Raw genomic sequence first — 26,461 nt, 5'->3', positions numbered from 1 at the left:
TTAATAACCATTATAAATATCCTGTTTTGTGTTCTACATTTTTAGTTTAACATTGCCAGAAATATTTTCTATGTTTCTATATGGTCTTCATTTTATTTGCAATGTTTGCGTACTATTTACTCGAGTGATACATCATTTTCTCCTGAATTGTTCCTCTTTAATTAGGTATTTAGGGTGGTTCCAGGTTTTTGTTCTGGGAGATAGTATTGCATTAAACTTCTTTGTTCCTGTGGCATATTTTTTCCTCCTATCTGTGATTAATAATTACCATGTGCCAGCTCCTGTGCTAAGTATTGCATGTACTAAAATTATTAAGACATAGTCCTGGCCCTTTAAGAATTAATGCTTTAAAGGGCTAGACAAACATTTAAACAACTAACTGTGTGGACAAATTATTATGGGAGTACAGTGGAAGGAATGATTGGATATGCCTCCGGAGGGGGTGTATTGATGGGGATGGATTTGGTTTGGTCAGTTAAGAGAAAGGGAGGTGACACTGGAATCCCAGCCTTGATGAATTAGTAGGAATTCTGTGGGTGGTGAAGGGGGCTGGAGAGAGTCATTCTTGACTAGGATTAGCAAGAGCAAAGTGTGGGAGTGAAATGTTCAGCCTTGGGTAAATGCAGGGGAGTGGCAGGAGTTGATGGGGTCATCTCAGCTGCAGATACATTAAGCATTACATAGCGCTCATATGGAATTAATCCTTTATCGCTTACAGTGCTACCAGCAGTGTGTTCCAGTTTTACTGCCTTGATAGTACTTGGTGTCATAATTTAATTTTTTCCCCTTACTTTAACCTGAAACCCCTTGCTGTCGAGTCGATTCTGACTCATAGCCACCCTATAGGAGAGAGTAGAACTGCCCCTTTGGGTTTCCAAAGAGCGCTTGGTGGATTCGAACTAATGACCTTTTGGTTAGCAGCCATAGCTCTTTAACCACTATGCCACCAGGGTTTCCCCCCTTACTTTAGTGAGTGTAAAATACTTACTTTTTATACCCCTTACTTTAGTAGGTATAAAGTGTTAGTTCAAGGTTGCTTTAATAGGCATTTCTTTTTTTTTTTCACATGTGTGTTTATCATTTGTGTCTCTTATTATGTGCTTCTTTTAAGGCAGTAGTTGTGGTTTGTAATTGAGCTTTTCTGTTGTTTTGTTGTTGTGTGTTTATAATAAACATTACTGGAAGCCTAAACACTTGTGTTCAAATGTATCTTTCATTCTCTGGTGGCCTCATCTTACCTGTAATCCTGATAATATCATCTTAATCATGATGTCATTTTATAGCATTGTGAAATATGCCCTTTTTGCATGATAATTTAGACTAGTGCTTTTCAAAGTTACTTTTTGTTAATAGTAGGACTGTAAATAACAGATAAAGTGCTATTCTCATTGACACTCCCATTTCAGGGTGTTTTCTATGTCATCTCCTGAGTAATCTTTCTTAAATTCCTTTCTTCCCTTGCAACCTTCTTACCCTCTCTCTTTCCCCGTGGCTCATTCTTCTCACACTTACGGACCACATCGTATTTATGTGCATCCTTACACACCTTCTTTACTAGACTGTAATCTTCGAGTCAGAGACTGGCACCTAGCAGAGTATCTCATTCATAGTTGATGCCTAGTAAATAGTTGTTTAATGATTAAGTAAATGAACTAGTACATTGCTTCCAAATATACTCTGGTTGTTTTCCCCTTTTGGAAGATTTTGCTCCAATATCTTGTCTTCTTGCTGGCTTGTATCTCTTTGTTTTCATGGCAGACTTTAAGGAAGTTTAATTTAAACGTGTTACTTCAGCTTCTGAGTCATTCTCTTCCTTCTCATCATTGTGTCTCACTACTCTTGTTACAAAACCTACATTCTTTTTATTTTGAACTAATTTTAGACTTAGAGAAAATTTTCAAAATAGCTCAAAGTTTCCATATATCCTCACTGAGCATCTCCTAAAGTTAGCATCTTATATAACCATAGTACAATGATCAAAGTAAGGAGTCCCGGTTGTCCAGTGGTTAAGCACTTGACTGCTAACCGGAAGTTTGGGTGTTCAAATCCACCAGCAGGAAAAAGATGTGGCAGTCTGCTTCTGTGAAGATTTATAGCCTTGGAAACCCTGTGGGATCCATAAATTAACCTCTCTCGATGGCACTGGGTAATTCAGCTAAACTGTTGTTTAGTCTGAAGATGACTTCAGGGGATAATTTCAGTTCAAGGTTGAAAAATTTTTTCGCAGTAGCAGATTTGCGGGTTCTTCCTGTCTCAATGGGTACAGTAAGTCTGGAGTTCTATAAGACATTTGAATTCTGTTTCATATATTTCTTCTTTTGATTAGGACTCATCTATTGAGTCCTTGATCAAAATGATTGGTAATGGTAACCAGGCACCCTACACTTCTTCTGGTCTCATGGCAAAGGAGGCAGTAGTTCATGGAGGCAACAAGACTGTAAGTCCAGTTTCTTCTCCTGTTCCTGGGTTTCCTTGTTCCTCTGTTGCCCCAGGTGAGTAGAGGTCAATTGTTGTATCTTGGATGGCTGCTAGGGGGTAGAGCAGAAACTAAAAACAATGTGAGGCCAGTTGGCTGGACAGTCCCATGAAGCCATGACCCTAAACCCATGAGGCATTTGGTTGTACCTAAGTGGCTTCAGCAACTGTATCCTTTTTCTCTCTCTCTTTTTGGTTGCTGTTCTTGTAAAATTATGTATAACACATTTGCCATTTTGCCCTTTTTTCTGGTGTACAGCTTAGTAATATCAGTTACATTAGCCAAGTTGTGTAACCATTACCCTTAATTGATGCCAATTTTCCCATTATCACAGACATAAACTCGCTGTCTCCCAAAAATGATTCCCTTTCTCCCTACCCGCTCCTGCCCCTGGTAACCACTCATAACTATTGGTCTCTATATATTTACATATTCTTGTCATCTCGTGTAAGTGAGGTCATACGATATTTGTCCTTTCGTGATTGACTTATTCTACTCAGCATAATGTCTTTGAGGTTCATCTATGTGGCATGCATCAGGATTTCCTTTCTCTTTATGGCCGAGCAGCATTCCATTGTTTATATGAGCCACATTTTGCTTATCCATTCTTCAGTTGGTGGGCACTTAGGTGGTTTCCACTTTTTTGCTATTGTGAATAGTGCTGTTTGTGTTGCTACTTTTTAGGTCCCTAGGGTATTATATGGAAACCCTGGTGGCGTAGTGGTTAAGTGCTATGGCTGCTAACCAAAAGGTCGGCAGTTCAAACCCACCAGGCACTCCTGGGAACTTTCATGGGGGCAGTTCTACTGTGTCTTATAGGGTTGCTATGAGTTGAAATCGACTCGATGGTAACGGGTACAGGTAGGGTGTATATACATAGGAGTGAAATTACTGGGTCATATGGTAGTTCTATTTTGAATTTTTTGAGGAATCACCATACCGTTTTCTACAATGGTTATACAATTTTACATTCCCACCAGCAATGAGTAATGGTTCCATTCTCCCCACATCCTTTCCAGCATTTGTTATTTTCTGTTTTTTCCATCATTGACATTCTAATAGGAACGAGATGTTATTGTAGTTTTGATTTGTATCTGTAATGGTTAATGGCAGTACATTTGTTGGCCACATGGGTATTTTCTTTGGTGAAGTGTGTGTTATATCCTTTGTCTGTTTTTTTTTTTTTTTTTTTTAAATTGGGGTGTCTTTTGTTGTTCCCACCATTAAAAAAAAAAAAAAAATCTGTTTTGCCTTTTTAAAAATTTTTAAAAAATAGAGGATTGAATGAGATGATGTGGGCAGTGCTAAGTAGTATACTGCCTGGCACATAGGAAGTCCCCAGGAAATAAGTCTTAGCTGTTAATTTTTCTTATTGATACTATTACAAACAACACACTGTACAGCTCCCCCTCCGCCCCCCCAAAAAGTTTTTCTTGAATGCTACAAGTATGCCTCGGCCTTCCTAAAGTCTTTTGTCCCTTGGAAATTAAGATTTAGAATGCCACAAAGTGAAACGAGAACATGTTTGTCACCCACACGTGCCACAGCATACAACTCCTCTCGGTCGGTTAAAGCCCAGCCCTGTTCCAGCGCAGTCAGGAGTCACTGACACCACCGATTACGTCATCAGCACAGCAGTTCTTTTCCCCAGGTCTCCCTAATACTACGAACATCTCAGTTTTCCTCTCGTCTAGTGCCAGGAGTCTCACTTACAAATCACTCCTTCCTTTTCCTTTTTTCTCCCTGAAGCTTCCTAAGATCCTAAGGAAATGGTTGGTGTTGATGGAGTTAGGAAGAGGTATACCAGAATTCAGCAACTTCTTGAACTTTTTCCAGAGCCGGCCATTTGTCTCTTCAGGATTGCACCTGAGTAGTTCAGAATTACTTTCTTCTTCACAGAGCCCCAGAAGTGACTGATCCAAAAGTGTGTTGTCCTAAACTTTAGGACCTCAGCCCACTGTGGATTTTGGCAAATAGAAACTGGATTCTTTTCATCCCGAGTTCAGTGAAAGATCTAGTGAAAACTACTGTAGTGCATTTTCATCTCTGAATTTGTCTGAGACTACCAATTGCTTGTAAAGAGATTGCCTGTTTTGGCTCCTCAGACTTCGCTTCAACTGCTCAGAAATGTCCAGTCACTGACTGAACCGAGAAGGGTTTAAGACCGAGCACAGAGTATTGTGATGTTTCTCTCTGTGTCTCACTTTATTCCAAAGGCAGGTCTGAGTATTGAATGATTTGTTTGCCTTTTTTTCATGTGTTTACGCTGTTAATAACATAAAATTTGACTGTCGATTACATTAAAAAATTTTAACTCCCCCACTTGTCCCCACCTTTGTTAAGAGCAACAGAGTTTAAAATTTCTTTTGGGGTCTTTGATAGACTTAAACATCTGTCCTTTGCTAGTATACAGTGTTGGAATGCTACAGTCACATACCACATAATGTCCATTTGGGCAACATCCAACTGCATGTTTGTCTGTGGTCCCATAAGGTTATAATAGAGTTCAGAAATCCTAATCAGAGAACAGGACATAGCAGACATAGTTGGACGTAGTGAATGGAACAGCTCCCTGAATGTAACACGTATATCTCGTGGCTCATATACAAAGTAATTGTGTTGCCAGAAGTATAGTGGCACAATATATATAACCTATCACACAGATGTCTCGATAGTCATAATAAACGCCTGTGTTACTGGCTTATGTATATACTGTACTATCTCTTGTTATTTCAGTGTGAACTTTCTCTACTTACAGATAAAAAAGTTTACCATGTAACAGTGTATGCTTAGGCTGCTGGGCAGCAGCATCCAATCTTGTGTATTGTGCATCTCTTGAGCATTGTAGTATTATCTCTGTTTAATTTTCTCTGGGGAATGTTACTGCAAAGTGTATCATGGCTCCCAAATGTAGCAAAACTGGTGCTAGTGATAGCTGAGACAAGAGGCCAAGGAGAAGTATCAATTTGAAAGTGAAACAAAAGGTATCCCCTATAGCTTTGCTGAGTAGGTAAAATGATGTTCTCACAACCTGCAAATCACATAATGCCCTATTTCCAGTGCATGACTTATTTTCTTTGTAACTTCGGATAAAACAAAAGTAATTGTAGCAACATTTGTAGCACATTACCTTGCATCAATGCCTCTGAACATTAATGCTTCCATTGTAACAGATAATAGCTTCTCAGATCAATGATGAAGGAAATTTGTGAGCATTGCAGGGTTGTATATTTACTTCCAGAGAAGGTGAAATGTGAAATGGGGGCTCTGGCCAGGAGTGACTGTAACTCTGTTGGGCAGAGGAGGATAAGGATGCCAAGAAATCAAGAGAATGCTGAAAGTCAGCAATAAAGAAGGAGAAGCAAAAGACATTACCATTCATTAATCGGAGGTTGTAGCTGAAAAAAATTCATAATGAGATTTCTTTTTTAAAAAGGTGATACAGGTTGTATTGAATTGTACTAACTCCTCATTTATCTGGTGTCTTTGAAAAAATGTGGTGTTCCTCATAAACAGATAATTTTCCAGACAATTGAAGCTTATAGGTGAGTAAGGATGCTAGTATAGGAAGGAACCTAGAGAGATGATCTACTATAGCCCTCTCTTTTTACTGACAGGGAAGCCAGGGCCCAGAGAGGGAGAGTAACCTGCCTCAGATCCCAACTACTTTGTGACAGAGTAGGGTTTAGAGCAGTGCTTTTTCTATGATCATGTCTCTACTCTCTCTTTTTTTTTTTTTTTAACCTATCAAATCTTTTATTTTTTTGTCATAATGTATGGAGATCTAAGACATATATACTTTCTTGCCTTTTTCAATAGGTCATACTGCATCTCAGGAGGCTTTAATTCCTGCATGAAAATGCTTTAGACTGTTAGGGTTTTTGAGTTCTTGCGCCTACTTTTTATAGTTTTTCTCTCTTAGTGTCAGCTCTCACCCCTCAGTGTTATTTGTTTGATAGAATTATATCTAACTTGAATAAGAAGAGTCTGAAGGCTTTTCTTGTGAGTAAAGTACATTACTTTTTTACTTTTATTTTTTTAAATCTCTGGGGCCTGTTTGGTTTTCTTTTGATGATGTCATGAGAAGTTGAGGTTGTTGCATGAATGAGGCATTAGTATTTTTGGTCATCTTTGGATGAACTGTAAAACTTAGGACCCTTCTGGATCCTGAAGTCTGTAAGGTACTAGAAGTCATACTAGCATAACACGTCTTCATTTTCCATGCAGTATTTCCTCTAGAATCTCTTTGCCCACCACTGTCATCCTGGGGACTGAAGTGCATTTGAGCAATTACTAGCACTCACAGATAGCTTAACCTGGCTTTCTATGGAGTGTCCCTTTTATGGCTCCCTATTTTTATGGAGGGGAGCGCTTTATCTATCTGACTGCCTTAACCCTGTATCTTGAAGTCAGCCTTATGTCTAGATTCATGTGCTTGCCAGCCCATGACACCTAACCATGGTCTAGATTGTGGTAATCACCTGAGAAACCTGTCTGCTTGTTCCTGACCTGGTCATGCTTCTGCTCAGTTCCTGTTTGGTGCCTGGCTCTTGGCTCTATCTCTCATTTCCTGTCACTGCTCCCTTTCTTCCTCCTCTCCCAACACACACACACACACACACACACACACACACACACCAGTTTCTTTTTTTTTTAATTAACTTTTATTGAGCTTCAAGTGAACGTTTACAAATCAAGTCAGTCTGTCACATATAAGTTTATATACCCCTTACTCCGTACTCCCACTTGCTCTCCCCCTAATGAGTCAGCCCTTCCAGTCTCTCCTTTCGTGACAATTTTGCCAGCTTCCAACTCTCTCTATCCTCCCATTCCCCCTCCAGACAGGAGATGCCAACACAGTCTCAAGTGTCCACCTGATATAATTAGCTCGCTTTTTATCAGCATCTCTCACCTACCCACTGTCCAGTCCCTTTCATGTCTGATGAGTTGTCTTCGGGCATGGTTCCTGTCCTGTGCCAACAGAAGGTCTGGGGACCATGACCGCCGGGATTCCTCTAGTCTCAGTCAGACCATTAAGTATGGTCTTTTTATGCGAATTTGGGGTCTGCATCCCACTGATCTCCTGCTCCCTCAGGGGTTCTCTGTTGTGCACCCTGTCAGGGCAGTCGTAGGTTGTGGCTGGGCACCAACTAGTTCTACTGGTCTCAGGATGATGTAGGTTTCTGGTTCATGTGGCCCTTTCTGTCTCTTGGGCACTTAGTTATCGTGTGACCTTGGTGTTCTTCCTTCTCCTTTGATCCAGGTGGGTTGAGACCAATTGATGCATCTTAGACGGCCACTTGTTAGCATTTAAGACCCCAGACGCCACATTTCAAAGTGGGATGCAGAATGTTTTCATAATAGAATTATTTTGCCAATTGACTTAGAAGTCCTCTTAAACCATGGTCCCCAAACCCCCGCCCTTGCTCCGCTGACCTTTGAAGCATTCAGTTTATCCCGGAAAGTTCTTTGCTTTTGGTCCAGTTCAGTTGAGCTGACCTTCCGTATATTGAGTATCGTCCTTCCCTTCACCTAAAGCAGTTCTTATCTACTAATTAATCAGTAAAAAATCCTCTCCCACCCTCACTCCCTCCCCCCCCCCCCCGTAACCACAAAATTATGTGTTCTTCTCAGTTTATACTGTTTCTCAAGAACTTGTAATAGTGGTCTTATACAGTATTTGTTCTTTTCCCTCTGACTAATTTCACTCAGCATAATGCCTTCCAGGTTCCTCCATGTTATGAAATGTTTCACAGATTCGTCACTGTTCTTTATCGATGTGTAGTATTCCATTGTGTGAATATACCACAATTTATTTAACCATTCATCCGTTGATGGACACCTTGGTTGCTTCCAGCTTTTTGCTATTGTAAACAGAGCTGCAATAAACATGGGAGTGCATATATCTGTTCGTGTGAAGGCTGTTATTTCTCTAGGGTATATTCCGAGGAGTGGGATATCTGGGTTGTATGGTAGTTCTATTTCTAACTGTTTAAGATAACGCCAGATAGATTTCCAAAGTGGTTGTACCATTTTACATTCCCACCAGCAGTGTGTAAGAGTTCCAATCTCTCCGCAGCCTCTCCAACATTTATTACTTTGTGTTTTTTGGATTAATGCCAGCCTTGTTGGAGTGAGATGGAATCTCATCGTAGTTTTCATTTGCATTTCTCTAATGGCTAATGATCGAGAGCATTTTCTCATGTATCTGTTAGCTGCCTGAATATCTTCTTTAGTGAAGTGCATGTTCATATCCTTTGCCCACTTCTTGATTGGGTTGTTTGTCTTTTTGTGGTTGAGTTTTGACAGAATCATATGGATTTTAGAGATCAGGTGCTGGTCGGAGATGTCATAGCTGAAAATTCTTTCCCAGTCTGTAGGTGGTCTTTTTGCTCTTTTGGTGAAGTCTTTAGATGAGCATAGGTGTTTGATTTTTAGAAGCTCCCAGTTATCTGGTTTCTCTTTGTCATTTTTGGTAATGTTTTGTATTCTGTTCATGCCTTGTATTAGGGCTCCTAACATTGTCCCTGTTTTTTCTTCCATGATCTTTATCGTTTTAGTCTTTATGTTTAGGTCTTTGATCCACTTGGAGTTAGTTTTTGTGCATGGTGTGAGGTATGGGTCCTGTTTCATTTGTTTGCAAATGGATATCCAGTTATGCCAGCACCATTTGTTAAAAAGACTGTCTTTTCCCCAATTAACTGACACTGGGCCTTTGTCAAATATCAGCTGCTCATATGTGGATGGATTTATATCTGGGTTCTCAATTCTGTTCCATTGGTCTATGTGCCTGGTATTGTACCAGTACCAGGCTGTTTTGACTACTGTGGCTGTATAATAGGTTCTGAAATCAGGTAGAATGAAGCCTCCCACTTTCTTCTTCTTTTTCAGTAATGCTTTGCTTATCCGAGGCTTCTTTCCCTTCCATATGAAGTTGGTGATTTGTTTCTCTATCCCCTTAAAATATGACATTGGAATTTGGATCGGAAGTGCATTGTATGTATAGATGGCTTTTGGTAGAATAGACATTTTTACTATGTTAAGTCTTCCTATCCATGAGCAAGGTATGCTTTTCCACTTAAGTATGTCCTTTTTAATTTCTTGTAGTAGTGCTTTGTAGTTTTCTTTGTATAGGTCTTTTACATCTTTGGTAAGATTTATTCCTAAGTATTTTATCTTCTTGGGGGCTACTGTGAATGGTATTGATTTGGTTATTTCCTCTTCGATGTTCTTTTTGTTGATGTAGAGGAATCCAAGTGAGTTTTGGATGTTTATCTTATAACCTGAGACTCTGCCAAACTCTTCTATTAGTTTCAGTAGTTTTCTGGAGGATTCCTTAGGGTTTTCTGTGTATAAGATCATGTCATCTGCAAATAGAGATAATTTTACTTCCTCCTTGCCAATCCGGATGCCCTTTATTTCTTTGTCTAGCCTAATTGCTTTGGCTAGGACTTCTAGCACAATGTTGAATGAGAGTGGTGATAAAGGGCATCCTTGTCTGGCTCCCGTTCTCAAGCGAAATGCTTTCAGGCTCTCTCCATTTAGAGTGATGTTGGCTGTTAGCTTTGTATAGATGCCCTTTATTATATTGAGGAATTTTCCTTCATTTCCTATTTTTGTGAGAGTTTTTATCCTAAATTGGTGTTGGACTTTGTCAGATGCCTTTTCTGCATCAATTGATAAGATCATGTGGTTTTTGTCTTTTGTTTTATTTATATGGTGGATTACATTAATGGTTTTTCTAATATTAAACCAGCCTTGCATACCTGGTATAAATCCCACTTGGTCGTGGTGAATTAATTTTTTGATATGTTGTTGAATTCTATTGGCTAGAATTTTGTTGAGGATTTTTGCATCTATGTTCATGAGGGATATAGGTCTATAATTTTCTTTTTTTGTGATATCTTTACCTGGTTTTGGTATCAGGGAGATGGTGGCTTCATAGAATGAGTTAGGTAGTATTCCGACATTTTCTATGCTTTGAAATACCTTTAGTAGTAGTGGTGTTAACTCTTCTCTGAAAGTTGGGTAGAACTCTGCAGTGAAGCCGTCCAGGCCAGGGCTTTTTTTTGTTGGGAGTTTTTTGATTACCTTTTCAATCTCTTTTTTTGTTATGGGTCTATTTAGTTGTTCTACTTCTGATTGTGTTAGTTTAGGTAGGTAGTGTTTTTCCAGGAATTCATCCATTTCTTCTAGGTTTGCAAATTTGTTAGAGTACAATTTTTCGTAATAATCTGATATGATTCTTTTAATTTCAGTTGGGTCTGTTGTGATGCGGCCCTTCTCGTTTCTTATTCGGGTTATTTGTTTCCTTTCCTGTATTTCTTTAATCAGTCTGGCCAATGGTTTATCAATTTTGTTAATTTTTTCGAAGAACCAGCTTTTGGCTTTGTTAATTCTTTCAATTGTTTTCTGTTCTCTAATTCATTGAGTTCAGGTCTAATTTTTATTATTTGTTTTCTTCTGGTGCCTGATGGATTCTTTTGTTGCTCACTTTCTATTTGTTCAAGTTGTAGGGACAGTTCTCTGATTTTGGCTCTTTCTTCTTTTTGTATGTGTGCATTTATTGATATAAATTGGCCTCTGAGCACTGCTTTTGCTGTGTCCCAGAGGTTTTGATAGGAAGTATTTTCATTCTCATCGCGTTCTATGAATTTCCTTATTCCCTCCTTAATGTCTTCTATAACCCAGTCTTTTTTCAGGAGGGTGTTGTTCAGTTTCCAAGTATTTGATTTCTTTTCCCTAATTTTTTTGCTATTGATTTCCACTTTTATGGCCTTGTGGTCTGAGAAGATGCTTTGTAATATTTCGATGTTTTGGACTCTGCAAAGGTTTGTTTCATGACCTAATATGTGGTCTATTCTAGAGAATGTTCCATGTGCACTAGGAAAAAAAGTATACTTTGCAGCAGTTGCCACCAGTTTCTTTTAAACTTGGTGTGTATGTACGTCTTCTCTCTGGTGCCCAACTTTAGCTGGCTGAGATTGGAGCTACCTCACATAGTGTGTCTTATATGGTGTTCTTTGCATTAGCTGGACCTTCAAGACTCAGCCTTTAGTCCCAGCCCATTGATGATTGACAGGCTGGCCCATCTAATCCTCCTACAAAAGGACAATTTGGCAAGATTCTACCCAAGAGGCTTGCAAATTATCCAGTTCTGCAGCTTTGAAAGTCTGCGAATTCTGTATCTTGTTCTCATCCCAGCCTCCCTTTGCTGTTGTTTCATGTCATTCCCTAGAGGTTGGTGAAGAACTAGAATCTTGTTTACCATTGTTTCTAGGGCATTATGACATATGCTCACAGTTAGGCTGTGAGCCAATCCGGATTTTTTTTTGGAGGGGAGTGTTAGTAAATTGGACCCACGGTGGCACAGTGATTAAGAGCTCGGCTGCTAACCAAAAGGTTGGCAGTTTGAATTTACCAGCTGCTCCTTGGAAACCCTGTGGGGCAGTTCTGCTATGTACTGTAGGGTCACTATGAGTCGAAATCTACTTGATGACAACGAGGTTTTTTCAACAGGCAGTAAATTTAATTTGGATTAGTAATTGTAACAATGGCATAGTGTCAGACCTCGTCTAACCTCAGGGGGAGAAGAGAGAATCAAGCTCAGCAACATCAGGCCATACCTCTACTCTCTAGTCTTTTTACCAATTCTGACACCAGCCATTGCTCCCATGGTACTCTCTGCTTCTCTGCTGGTTTTGATAATTTGCTGTAATGGCCACACAGAACTCACAGACCATACTCACAATTATGGGGTTTATTAGGGAAGTAACAGGTTACAGTTCAGGATCAGGATCAACTTGGAAGTAACAGGAACAGCTCAGGATACAGTTCTTCAATCAGGACAGCTTCTTCTTGGCTGTGCCTACAGGCAGACCTCTCTCTTGGCCTTTGGCCCTTGCTCTTAGCCTGGTCACTACCCTGCTTGGGCAAGTGTTACAAAGCTCTTTAGCTCCGCCAATAAGTGCCTAGAGGTACCCCATTCTGCCAGGAAACCTCCTGCCTGAAAGTGCTCAGCTGTCTAGCTCTGTGGGTTGGCATGCCCACTGTAGCTGCCTTGCTCCATGGGCTAGAAAGCTCATCATGCCATCTTGGCACCAGTCTCCTGGTTCTGCTGTTGCCATTTCTTTACCGCTGGACTCTGTCCTGCTTACTGCTGCTGCTTACCAGTCTCATGCCATCTCTATGTTACAGCTGTCTCTGGCTTCTGGGTCTAGGAGGTTCTCAGTGCAAGGACGTTGGGTCCAAAAGACATGCTTCGCTCCTGTCTCTTCTTGATGGTAGTGAGGTCCCCCTTCAACCTCTCGGATTGACTCCCTTTAAGCCTAGTGGGATGGCAAAACCTTATAAGGGTTCCATGCACCTTATTTTCATGGTCACACCTCTGCATGGGTTCCATGCACCTTATTTGCATTAGCAAAACTGTCCAGTCCCCTGGTGGGCCACAAGCACCTTATTTGCCTAGTCCCATGCAATCATTTTGTGGGAATTTCAAGACCATGGCTAGAAGGGACATATGAAAGCAATTCACTGCACTGCAGTGATTCATATTGAACCTCTTATTCTTTAATTTATGTTCAATGTGAGATGTCTTACTAGACACTGGGGATAGAGCAATGAACAAAACAGTCACAGTCCCTGTCTTTGTGGAGCTTACATCTAGGGAGGCAAGAGAAACAATAACCAAGAAAACAAATAAAAATAAGTAACCCAAACAAGCAAGTACATACTTAATAAATAAAAGCAAAATAGAGAGAGATAAGTGCTACGAAAGAAAAAATGGGCAAAGGCTATTAGAAAGGTGCAAGAAGGCCTCTTTGAGGAGGTGACTTTTGAGCTGAGAACTGAATGACAGGAAAGATCCAGCCACATGAAGAGGTGTGGTAATAGTCCTGTAAGCCAAGGGAAAAACCGATACAAAGCCCTTAGGTGGAGACAAACTTGTCATACTTGTGGCAATATGGGTAGAGCATGGTGAAGGAGGAGGGAACAGTTGAGATAAGAACAGAGAGGTCACCTGTGGGGGTGGGGGACCCTAAATTTTTTAGATTTTATTCTAAGTACAATGGGAGGCCATTGGGGTTTTAAGCCATGGGGTGACACAATTTGGCTTATGTTTTAGAAGATCACTGTGTCTGTGAAATGGAAAATAGATTGTAAGGAAGCAATCTGGCTAGCCTAGTTCAGTGGGGGTAGAATTCACCTTTGTGCTGCAGAGGGCCACAGCTGAAGCTGTTTTGGTCTCCCTGGGATAATTGCTTTCCCACCTAGGTTGTTTTCAGACTCTCCCAGTTCTAAACATTTAATCTGTGCTCTGGCTTAATCAAGAAGCAGCATTCTCCTAGTGCCAGGCTTGGCACAGAAAATGTGGGCATGGTGCCTTTTGTTGAGCGCCCTGGCCTGGAGAGAATGAAGAAAGCAGCCCCTGGTGGATTGGAGGACAATGCAGCTGACCCTGAGCACCTGGTAACTTGTAGGAAGCTTTGGAATCCATAAAGTTTATGTGCTTCTGCAAAACAGTTGCAGATGGTCTGAACTGATGATTAAATATCACTGCTGGTTTGCCCAGAACTGCTGTGGCCATCCTCTCCATGTCTGGTTTTACATTACAGTGGGTAATTAAAGGGGCACAGCCATTTCTGGTTACTTCCAGGACATCTTTTTCAGTTGGCTTAAGGGGAATTTTTAGTTTCTGCCAGTTGTATAAGTGACTGCAGTGAGCAGTGGCTGTGAATGGCTACTTTTTTGTTTTGAGAATTTAAAAGCAAACTTAAAAAGAACTGTCCCTAATGACAAGGAATAATTGCGTGCCTTTGCTGTATCTGCTGATTTTCCAATGGGGGTTCTGCTATCAGACCTGTCAGAGTTGGTTGGCAGGGACTTTTTCTCCTGAGTTAGCACATAGAGATCTGAATGGGCAGCGATTATACAAATTAGCCATGGTACAAGCATATCTGCAGAAGAACAGATTTCCTTCTGACCAGAGATGCCATTGGGGGCACCACCCTGATTCTCAATGCATCTCTTACATCTGATGACAGGAGTTTTCACAAATAAAAAGAATTGCTTAAGCACCACCTGAGCTGGGCTGTTTTTATAAGTTTCAAAGGGCTTGGGGCTGCTCATCCTGCCAGTGTAAAGTCCCCTGATATTATCTCCCTGGCTTCCTACTGGGGATCCCTACACCTCACTCAGCATAATGAACTTGGGGAGACAGAAATCCTGATTCTTCGACTTTATTTTTTTGCCAATTGGATTGTCTTCTTCCATCCACACAGAACTTGCAAGGACACAGAAGGCTCAGTGAGAGGAAAAGAGATGGTGTCTGCCTTCTGGCTGACATGACTTGTGCCAGTGGTCACGTGGGGATTTCATAATGAAGATTGCAAATCACTTTCCATTCTCTTGGAGTCTGTCCCATAATTAGCAGATTAAACATTTTGTTTAAATTAGTAATTTTTCCCCTCCCTCCTCTGAGTGCTTAAAACCGCCATTAGAGCTGGATGGAGACTGGTTAACTCTGATATTGGGCTCCACGTTCTAGTTGTGATTGTCAGCAGGAGGTTGAAGAAGTCTTATTTTAATTAAAAAAGCAATTTTAACCATGGTTCACCTTGTGTGTGGCAGAGGCACTTCTGACCATGTGAACTTTCTGACTGCTGAGTGCAATGAGTATAGCTTTCCTCTGGAGCATGACTCTGAGCCTAACAGGATAATATTGTGGGGTGGGTATACAGCTGGCCTTGAGGTATTGCCTCTGCACTAGTGGTGTCTTTGCCCTTGAGCTGACAGATTGTCCTTGTGTTTGGAGGAGAAGGGGGTCACTTATAGGGCTGGTATGTTCCTTATTTGACATGAATGCTCATATAGGCACTTGTGGAAATTTTCATACTTATAATGAAATAAAAGAATATGTGTATTCCCCTTCTCCCCATGGTGCTCAGCCAAAAGAACAAAACAAAGGGCCAGGCACAACCAGGTAGTGAAGCCCACTGAGAAGCAGGCGTTGTGCTATTTGTGTTATATACGTTATCCCCTAAAGGCAACCATATGAAGTCAGTATTCTTATTTTCATTTTAGAGATGAGGAAAGGAAGTTCACAGAGGTTTAGTAGCTTGCCCAAAGACACCCAGGAAGCAGATGGTGGAATCTTGCTTCTTCCCACTGGAGGACTAAGGAGCCCTAGTGGTGCAGGGGTGAAGTGCTCGGCTATCAACCAAAAAGTTGGGACTCAAACTCACCCAGGGGCTCTGTGGGAGAGACGTGATGATCTGCTTCCATAAAGATAACAGCCTAGGAAACCCCGTGAGTCAGTTCTGCTCTGTCACGTGGGGTCGCTGTGAGTCAGAATTGACTAGACAGCATCCAGCAACAACAGCAGAGGACTGGTGAATGAAGATGACTTAAAAAAAAAAAGAAAAGAAAGACCCTAGAGAGTAGAACGCAGCAAGACTGCTGCCATCACCCCCACCTTGCACTCGCCTTCAGTTTACCACATATATAATTCTTTATTGGAATTATATGCCTTTCCTTCCTGTTAGACTGTGAGTTTCTTTTTTTTCTTTTTTATGAGAGGCAAGTTTTTTATTTGCTCATTTCTTGCATTTGAAATATTCTTCGATGACAATCTTAGCCTGAGATTCTTTGCCATAGTCCTTAAGAACCACACAACTGCAACCAACCACTTCATAAGGTTTTCCTTTCTGTCAATTTTGCAGAGGCCTACCCACTCCCCTGGTTTCTTGTTGTCATCAACCTTAATCAGGTTGATTTGGTGTTCAGCACGAAGGGCCTCTACTAACTTGACATACATAGGCTCACCATAGCTGGATGCAAGCACACAAAGATGGGCTTGGTGCTTGTCTAAGGCTTTGGCAGCTTTGCAGATTCCATGTGCTAGGCCATTGTGGACAGGGGATCTTCAGCACCTCTTATAAAGCAGATTAATTCCATTACACCTCCAGTAGCAATGCCTTCCCCTGCCATGGTGGTGGGTTATGGGTGGAGCCGAGTCTTGAAGGCACCCTGGGCCTCCACCTCCACACAACTTGGAGGCGACAGAGAAAAGAGCTAGACTGTGAGTTTCTTAAGGACAGTCACCAGGTCACTGTTTGCCATATGGTAAATGCTCAATAAATGTCTCTTGACTGAAGAAAGGAAAGAATGAATAGATGAATGAAAGCAAAAATGAGCAACTTGTTGGGTGGCTGAATTTGGGTCCTTTTCAGGTATCTTTTTATGCTGAGGTTTGGAATCTCCCCAATTTTCTTCTTGCTTCTTTCTTGATGGGGCGTATATAAAGCTGTGTTTGTGAATGGTAGTGAACCTGGTCGTAAGACCAGTACTGTCAACCAGTTTTGGTTTGAACCCCTGCTGAGAGTTTGCATTTCCACCCCAAATATACTGAATCAGAATCTACAGTTTAAGGAGATTCCTGGGTGATTCTTATATGTGTGACTTCCTGGGAACTTGTTTAGAAATGCAAATTCTCAGCAGGGAACTTGTTAGAAATGCAAATTCTTAGAGGGGTTCCAAGCCCTGTAGGAACAAACTAACCCAACCACTAACCCTCTGCCGTGGAGTCACTAGGTTGGGTGAAACTTGCTTTAAATAACGTATGATCTTCATAAAAGCGCTGTTCCGTTACCGTAGCCACCTGAGAGTTGATGGGCATTTGCTTTAAAGACTAGGGTTGTCTCTGACTCTAAAGCAAGAGATCGATTCATTCATTTATTCACCCAAGATTTACTGAAAGTCTGCTGTGGACTGTAATTGCTGTTTTCTCCTTACCCAGCCTTATATGCAAAAAATAAAGAGAGAATACACAACAATGAGATTAGTTTTCATTTTGTGTTAGCTGTACCTGGCATGTCCGTTTGATTTTTTTTTTTCTCTTATTTAACATTTATTGAGTACTTTTTGTGGGTTATGTGGAAGAAAGATGTGGCAGTCTGCTTCCATAGAGATTTACAGCCTTGGAAACCCTATGGGGTCACTATGACTTGGAATCAACTCAACAGCAGTGGGTTTTTTGTTTTTGGTGGGCTAGGGACTTCTACATTATTATCTCACAAGACTGTGAGGGCTTTTACCAAGGATGAAGGTAAGGCTGAGAAGGTGGTGATTTGTCAAGGGGCACACACTGGTAACAACATATCCAAGTAACTGAATACCAAGTCCATTCTCTTCTCACCACACCACACTTTCCTGTTAATGGGACTAGTTTAGCATCAATTTCATATGTGTTTTATGTTTTACTCAGGCCTAGTGTTACTGGGTAGAAACCCCAGGTTCTACTCGGTGTGACTCATCTCAGCCAAAAGCCAAAAAAAAAAAAAAAAACCCAAACCCAGTGCCTTTGAGTTGATTCCGACTCATAGGACAGAGTAGAACTGCCCCATAGAGTTTCCAAGGAGCGCCTGGTGGATTCAAACTGCCGACCCTTTGGTTAGCAGCTGTAGCACTTAACCACTACGCCACCAGGTTTTGTCTTAGCCAACAAACAAGAAATCAATGTAGGAGAGTAGAAAGGCACCTTTATTTCATTATGCAGGGAAGGGAAACCGTTGGGGCTGCTGCCACCAAGACTGCTCAGTGAGGGCAAGGAGTTTATAAGTAGGAAGCTCATACAGGTTACATCAACAATATTTTTAATCATACTACACGGGCTCAGTGCGGTTTACATATAACTTCATGCATTGCCAAGATTTTACTGTAAAGTTACGGGGCATGCCAAGCAGAGGAACCAGGATTCTAATGCAAAGCTATGGGGTGAACCAACAAGCTGCTTGATGCAGTGGAATTTTTCGCAGCCTGAGGACCTCTGTCTTACTAGGACACATATGTGATAGAGCTGCTAACAGTTCACTTGGGCCTAAGGAACCACAGGAAACAGATCTGAATAAGCACAGAAACCAGTAAAGGCAGGTTGATTTCCCAGTCACATGGGGGTAGCGTGATGTAGTGGAAAGAGCGGGAGCTTTAGGCTTAGACTGACTGGCAGTGTTCAAATCCCATCTCCAGTATTTTCTAGCTCTTTGACTTTAGGCAATTTACTAAGCAAGTCACCTGAGCCACTATTTCCTCACTTGTGAAAATGGGGAATGACATTACTTACCTAGTAGGGTTGTGTGGTTCCTTGGTTAAGCACTCAACCACCAGCCTAAAAGGTTGGTGTTTCAAACCTGTCCAGAGGCGCCTCGGAGGACAGTCCTGGTGATCTGTTTCAGAAAGATCACAGCCTTGGAAACCCTTCGGAGCATCCTACTCCACATATGTGGGGTCACCGTGACTCAGAATTGACTTGAGGGCAACAAACAACAAGGGTTGTGTTAATTAAAAAGATAATGAACTATTGATTTCCTGGCACATAGTAGGCATACAGTAACTGTTTCTCCAAGCTGTATAATGGCAACTATTATATAACTTGGAGAAATTTTTGATAGTTTCTTTAAACCCTGAGATTCTGAGACCTCAGTGCATCCTAAGAATCTCTGTGGGGTGTTTGTGAGCTTCATATCTGACTGCGTGTTGAAGCCCATTCTGGCTCACATACTCAGTTTTGTTTAACAGAGGTGCCTGAATTCCTTGTGTACGGGATTTTTCAGCCAGTGTGTCTTTGTGTTTTTTGGTGTGTTTACCGGGATTCTCCAGTTTCTAAGTAATTTCAGTCTGAGGCAAGTGAGTAGGATTGATGTTAGCCTGCTTTAACACAGGTGTTATAAACAAGATTAAGAGGTTGTTGAAAAGATTTCAGTACAGCTCTGGGGCTAGCTTTTTGAAGTCATCCTAAATTGACAGCTAGTGGATAGTTTGCCTTGAAAGCTCCCTCTGACTTGGTTGTAACTGACTAGAGATTGACCCAGAGCAAACTTGCTTATGAAAATTCACTTTACTTTCCTTTGTCAGAAAGTAAAGCTGTAGTAACATGCAATGCTGTCTTCGCATCCTGCAAAAAAGTTGCTTTTGCACTGTTTTTAGATACTTTTTATTTTTTATTGTGCTTTAGATGAGGGTTTACAGAGCAAGTTGGTTTCTCATTAAACAATTAAGACACATATTGTTTTGTGATGTTAGTTGCTAACCCTGCCACGTGTCAACACTCTCACCTTCTCGATCTTGGGTTCCCCATATCCATTTGTCCAGCTTTCCTGTTCCTTTTTGCCTTCTTGTCCTTGCCCTTGGGCTGATGTGCCCCTTTAGTCTCATATACATGGTTGAGCTACGTGTTGTTGTTATTGTTAGGTGCTGTTGAGTCATTTCCGACTCATAGTGACCCTGTGCACAACGGAACGAAACACCGCCCGGTCCTGAGCCATCCTTAGAATTGTTGTTATGCTTGAGCTCATTGTTGCAGCCACTGTGTCAATCCACCACCTTGAGGGTCTTCCTCTTTTCCACTGACCCTGTACACTGCCAAGCATGATGTTCTTCTCCAGGGACTGGTCCCTCCTGACAACATGTCCAAAGTATGTAAGACGCAGTCTCACCATCCTTGCCTCTAAGGAGCATTCTGGCCGCACTTCTTCCAAGACAGATTTGTTCGTTCTTTTGGCAGTCCATGGTATATTCAATATTCTTCACCACCACCACAATTCAAAGGCGTCAACTCTTCTTCAGTCTTCCTTATTCATTGGCCAGCTTTCACATGCATATGATGCGATTGAAAATACCATGGCTTGGGTCACCTTAGTCTCTTCAAGGTGACATCTTTGCTTTTCAACACTTTGAAGAGGTCCTTTGCAGCAGATTCACCCAGTGGAATGCGTCTTTTGATTTCTTGACTGCTGCTTCCATGGCTGTTGATTGTGGATCCAGTAAAATGAAATCCTTGACAACTTCAGTCTTTTCTCCGTTTATCATGACGTTGCTCATTGGTCCAGTTGTGAGGATTTTTGTTTTCTTTATGTTGAGGTGTAATCCATACCGAAGGCTGTGGTCTTTGATCTTCCTTAGTAAGTGCTTCAAGTCCTCTTCATTTTCAGCAAGCAAGGTTGTGTCATCTGCATAACGCAGGTTGTTAATGAGTCTTCCTCCAATCCTGATGTCCTGTTCTTCTTCATATAGTCCAGCTTCTAGTATTATTTGCTCAGCATACAGATTGAATAGGTATGGTGAAAGAATACAACCCTGAGGCACACCTTTCCTGACTTTAAACCAATCAGTATCCCCTTGTTCTTTCCAAACAACTGCCTCTTGATCTATGTAAAGGTTCCTCACGAGCACAATTAAGTGTTCTGGAATTCCCGTTCTTCACAACGTTATCCATAATTTGTTATGATCGACACGGTCAAATGCCTTTGCATACTCAATAAAACACAGGTAAACATCCTTCTGGTATTCTCTGCTTTCAGCCAGGACCCATCTGACATCAGCAGTAATATCCCTGGTTCCATACCTTCTTCTGAAATCGGCCTGAATTTCTGGCAGTTCCCTGTCGATATACTGCTGCAACCATTTTTGAATGATCTTCAGCAAAATTTTGCTTGTGTATGATATTAATGATATTGTCCTATAATTTCCACATTCGGTTTGATCACCTTTCTTGGGAATAGGCATAAATATGGATCTCTTCCAGTCAGTTGGCCAGGAAGCTATCTTCCATTTTTATTGGCATAGACAAGTGAGTACCTCCAGCACTGCATCTGTTTGTTGAAACATCTCAATTGATATTCCATCAATTCCTGGAGCCTTGTTTTTCACCAATGCCTTTAGAGCAGCTTGGACTTCTTCCTTCAGTACCATCGGTTCCTGATCATATGCCACCTCTTGAAATAGTTGAACATCGACTAATTGTTTTTGGTATAATGACTCTGTGTATTCTTTCCATCTTCTTTTGATGCTTCTTGCGTCATTTAGTATTTCCCCCATAGAATCCTTCACTATTGCAACTTGAGACTTGAATTTTTTCTTCAGTTCTTTCAGCTTGAGAAACACTGAGTGTGTTCTTCCCTTTTGGTTTTCCATTTCCAGGTCTTTGCACATGACATCATAATACTTTACTTTGTCTTCTTGAGCCGCCCTTTGACATCTTCTGTTTAGTTCTTTTACTTCATCAATTCTTTCTTTTGCTTTGGCTGCTCGACGTTCGAGAGCAAGTTTCAGAGTCTCCTCCGACATCCATCTTGGGCTTTTCTTTCTTTCCTGTCTTTTCAGTGACCTCTTGCTTTCTTCATGTATGATGTCCTTGATGTCATTCCACAACTCGTCTGGCCTTTGGTCACTGGTGTTCAATGCATCAAATCTATCCTTGAGATGGTCTCTAAATTCAGGTGGGATATACTCAAGGTCATATTTTGGCTCTCGTGGACTTGCTCTGATTTGCTTCAGTTTCAGCTTGAACTTGCATATGAGCAATTGATGGTCTGTTCCACAGTCGCCCACTGGCCTTGTTCTGACTGATGATGTTGAGCTTTTCCATCGTCTCTTTCCACGGATGTAGTCTGTTTGATTTTTCTGTGCTCCATCTGGCAAGGTCCATGTGTATAGTCGCCGTTTATGTTGGTGAAAGAAGGTATTTGCAATGAAGAAGTCGCTGGTCTTGCAAAATTCTGTCATTCGATCTCCAGCATTGTTTCTATCACCAAGGCCATATTTTCCAACTATTGATCCTTCTTCTTTGTTTCCAACTTTCACATTAAAATCCCCAGTAATTATCAATGCATCTCGATTGCATGTTTGATCAATTTGAGACTGCAGCAGCTGATAAAAATCTTCTGTTTCTTTATCTTTGGCCCTAGTGGTGTGTATATTTGAATAATAGTCATATTAACTGGTCTTCCTTGTAGGTGTATGGATATTATCCTATCATTGACAGCTGCGTGTATTATTGTTTTATTTTACGGGCCTGTCTAGCCATTGACTGAACGGTGAACTTCAGGAGTGACTTCCATACTGAGTTAAAAGGGCATTTGGGGGCTGTACTCTCAAGGTGTCTCCATTCTCTGTCAGACCAGTAAATTTAGTCTGTTTTTGTGAATTCAAATTTTTGCTCTACATTTTTCTTCAGCTCTGTCCAGGACCCTCTATTGTGATCCCTGTCGGAGCAGTCAGTTGTGGTAGCTGAGCACCATCTAGTTGTGCTGGACTCAGTCTGGTGGAGGCTGTGATAGCTGTGGTCTGTTAGTGCTTTGGACTAATCTTTTCCATGTATCTTTGGTTTTCTTCATTCTCCCTTGCTCCAGACAGGATGAGATCAGTGGAGTATCTTAGACGGCTGCTCACAAGCTTTTAAGAGCCCGGGTCTACTCATCAAAGTGGAATGTAGAACATTTTCTTTATAAACTTTGTTATGCCAATTGAGCTAGATGTCCCCTGAGGCCATGGTCCCCAGCCCTCAGCCCAGTAATTTGGTCCCTCAGGAAATTTTGACATGCCTATGAAGGTTCCATGACATTTTCTTGGTCAAGTTATGCAGACTTTCCCAGTATTATGTACTGTCTTACCCTTCACCAATGTTACCCCTTATTTTTTGTCTAGTTAGTGTTTTTCCCTCCCTACCTCTCCCCTCCCATCCCTCGTAACCATCAAGGATTGTTTCTTTCTGTATGTAAACCTTTTCATGAGATTTTATAATAGTGATCTCACACAGTATTTGTCCTTTTGTGATTGACTTATTTCACTCAGCATAATGCCCTCCGAATTCATCCATGTTGTGAGATGTTTTGTAGATGCATCATTGTTCTTTATTGTTGTGCAGTATTCCATTATGTGTATATACCATAGTTTGTTTATCCATTCATCTATTGATGAGCACTTAGGTTGTTTTCGTCTTTCTGCTATTGTGAATAATGCTGCAGTGAACATGGATGTGCATGTATCTATTCATGTGATGGCTCTTTTTTCTCTAGGATATATTCCTATGAGTGGGATTACTGGATCTTATGGTATTTCTGTTTCTAGCTTTTTAAGGAAGTGCCATATCATTTTCCAAATGGTTGTACCATTTTGCATTCCCATCAGCTGTGCATAAGAGTTCCAATCACCTTGCAGCCCCTCCAACATTTGTAATTTTCTGTTTTTTTGATTTGCTCCAGTAATGTCAGTGTGAAATGATATCTCATTGAAGTTTTGATTTGCATTTTTTTTTTTTAATGGGTAGTTTAGGAAATCCTGGTGGCATAGTGGTTAAGTGCTACAGCTGCTATCCAAAGGGTTGGCTGTTCAAATCCGCCAGGCGCTCCTTGGAAACTCTATGGGGCAGTTCTACTCTGGCCTATAGGGTTGCTATGAGTCGGAATCGACTTGACGGCATTGGGGTTTGGGTAATGGGTAGTGATGAAGGATTTTCCTCATGTGTCTGTTAGCTGCCTGAGTGTCTTCTTTGGTGAAATGTATGTTCATATCCTTTGCCCATTTTTTAATTGCATTATTTGTCTTTTTTTTTATAGGGGTATTGGATTTTCCTATAGATTTTAGAGATTTGTCAGATTTGGTCATAACCAAAAAATTTTTCCCAGTTCATAAGTTCTCTTTTTACTCTTAGTGAAGTCTTTTGATGAACATAAGTGTTTAATTTTTAGAAGATCCCAGTCATCTAGCTTATCTTCTGGCATTTGGGTATTGCTAGTTATGGTTTGTATCCTATTTATGCCATGTGTTAGGGCCTGTAGCATTGACTCTGTTTTTTTCTTCTGTGATCTTTATAGTTTTTGGTTTTATATTTAGGTCTTTGATCCATTTTGAATTAGTTTTTGTGTATGGTGTGAAATATGGTCCTGTTTCATTTTTTTACATATGGACATCCACTTCTGCCAGAACCATTTGTTAAGACTGTCTTTCCCCCATTTAATGGACTTTGGGCCTTTGTCAAAGAGCAGGTGACCGTAGTTGGATGGATTTACATCTGGGTTCTCGATGCCATTCCATTGGTCAGTGTGTGTGTTGTTGTACCAGTACCAGGGTGTTTTGACTACTGTAGCTGTATAGCAGGTTCTGAGGTCAGATGGTGTGAGGCCTCCTACTTTATTCACGTCCTTCAGTAGTGCTTTACTTATCCAGGGCCTCTTCCCTTCCCACATAAAGATAATGATTAGTTTTTTCTTCTCATTCAAGAATGTTTTTGGTGTTTTGATTGGGATTGCATTGCATTTGTAGATTGCTTTGGGTAGCATTGACATTTTCATGATGTTGAGCCTACTTATCCCTGAACATGGTATGTTTTTCCATTTTCGTAGGTTTCTTTTGGTTTCTTGTAGTAATGTTTTGTAGTTTTCTTTGTATAGGTCTTTTACCTCCCTGGTTAGATTTATTCCTAAGCATTTTATTTTTTTAAGGGCTATTGTAAATGGTATTGCTTTTCTGATCTCCTTTTCATAGTTCTCTTTATTAGTGTTAGGAATCCAACTAATATTTGTACGTTTATCTTGTATCCTGCTACTCTGGTGAATCTTTCTATTAGTTCCAGTAGTTTTCTTGTGGAGCCTTTTGGGTTCTCTATGTATATCATCCACAAATAGGGATAGTTTTACTTCTTCATTACCAATTTGGATGCCCTTTATTTCTTTTTCCTTGCCTTATTGCTCTAGGTTGGACTTGCAGCACAATATTAAATAGGAGTGGTGATAAAGGACATCCTTGTCTTGTTCCTATTCTCAGGGGGAATCTTTGCAGCCTCTCTCTGTTGAGAATGATATTGGCTGTTAGTTTTGTATAGCAGCCTTTTATTACGTTGAGAAATTTCCCTTCTGTTCCTATTTTATTGACAGTTTTATTAGGAATGGATGTTGAACTTTATTGAATGGCTTTTCTGCATCGATTGAGATGATCCTGTGATTCTTTTGTTTTATTTATGTGATGGATTATGTTGATTGATTTTCTAATTTGGACCATCCTTGAGTAATACTGAACCATTCTTGCATATGTTTTTAGATATTTTTTAAAGATAACCAATTCTTAATGGCAGCAGGTTTGGTTTTGGTTTTAAACCTGCCAAGCTTCAAAGAACCCTCTTAAAAAGGGTGGTGGTGGTGGTTCAAAACAATTATTTTTCTTCTATTTTTATTTTCCTCTATGTGACACTTATTTAATTTTTTATCTTACCCTTAGTAGAGTTCCTTTTTGCCCAACAAGGTATGCATTTTGCCTTATCTAGTGTATGAGGCACTGGGTTTTCTGGGTTAGTGTACAAGATACTCCTGCCAGGAAATTATCCTAAGATGCTTTAGTTCTTGAAGTGAACAGTTATTCGTTTAAGGCCACTTTGAAGTCAGTATTGTAGCCTCCTTGAGAGAGTACTGTAGTGGTGGGGATAGAGCTTGCAGGGAAATTTGTAGGTGGCGGGAGAGAAGTGAGCTGCTAGAGAATTCCTTTTGATGGTATTCCACATGGCCAGATGGTCAGGGTTCTCCCTATTGTTCTCTAGGTGGAAGAAGTATTTCTGACACTGAATTGTCTCGCCTGAGAATAACTCATCCCCCATCCTTGTCTTTATTGGCAATGGAGTTATTTTGCTAACTTTAGTGGTTTTTAAAGCTTCTAGAAATAGTAAAACCTTTGAGTTGAGGAAAATAAAGGGCATCTTAGACAAAAGCAGACACGAAACCATCTCTTTTCATTGTCTTTGACGGTCTCATCAACAGGCATATATTGAGGCGGTAACACCAGATACTTCATTTAAGCTGAGGGAGAGAAAGAGAGAGAGGTAAATCAGCACTCAAGTGCTGGAAAGTATATTATATAATCATGCTACATTTTCAGATTCTGAAGTATTACCCATAATGTTGAAAAATATTCTTTTTAACAGGATACTCAGGGTAAAGTTCTATGTGCGTTCTATCTTCCTTGAAAGAAATATGGCAGCTATTGTGTAACAGACGTATGTGGATAAGTTTTAAGCTTTAAAGGAAATAATGGCAATAGTTCTAAGGTCCTAGGCTCCTGAGACTTAAACCATCTCAGAACCCTTAAGGAATTAATGAGCAATTGAAAGACTCAGCTCTTGTAAATAAATAAAATGATTTCCGGTTCTCACACATTCAGTTA

General features: G+C 40.7%; 1 protein-coding gene and 1 pseudogene across 1 annotated transcript in view; one reads left to right on the top strand and one right to left on the bottom strand.

Moving 5' to 3' along the window:
- Nucleotides 1–26,461, top strand: part of CTNNBL1 (catenin beta like 1) — a 219,832-nt gene that overhangs the window by 9,761 nt on the left and 183,610 nt on the right. The gene's annotated exons all lie outside the window — the stretch shown is intronic.
- LOC126067585 (40S ribosomal protein S12-like) lies at nucleotides 16,072–16,465 on the bottom strand (annotated as a pseudogene).

This window comes from Elephas maximus, chromosome 25, assembly GCF_024166365.1.
Source record: "Elephas maximus indicus isolate mEleMax1 chromosome 25, mEleMax1 primary haplotype, whole genome shotgun sequence".
In the NCBI taxonomy this organism is placed as follows: domain Eukaryota; kingdom Metazoa; phylum Chordata; class Mammalia; order Proboscidea; family Elephantidae; genus Elephas; species Elephas maximus.
Note: the sequence above shows the minus strand (reverse complement) of the source record. Positions and strands in the feature narration are given on the sequence as shown.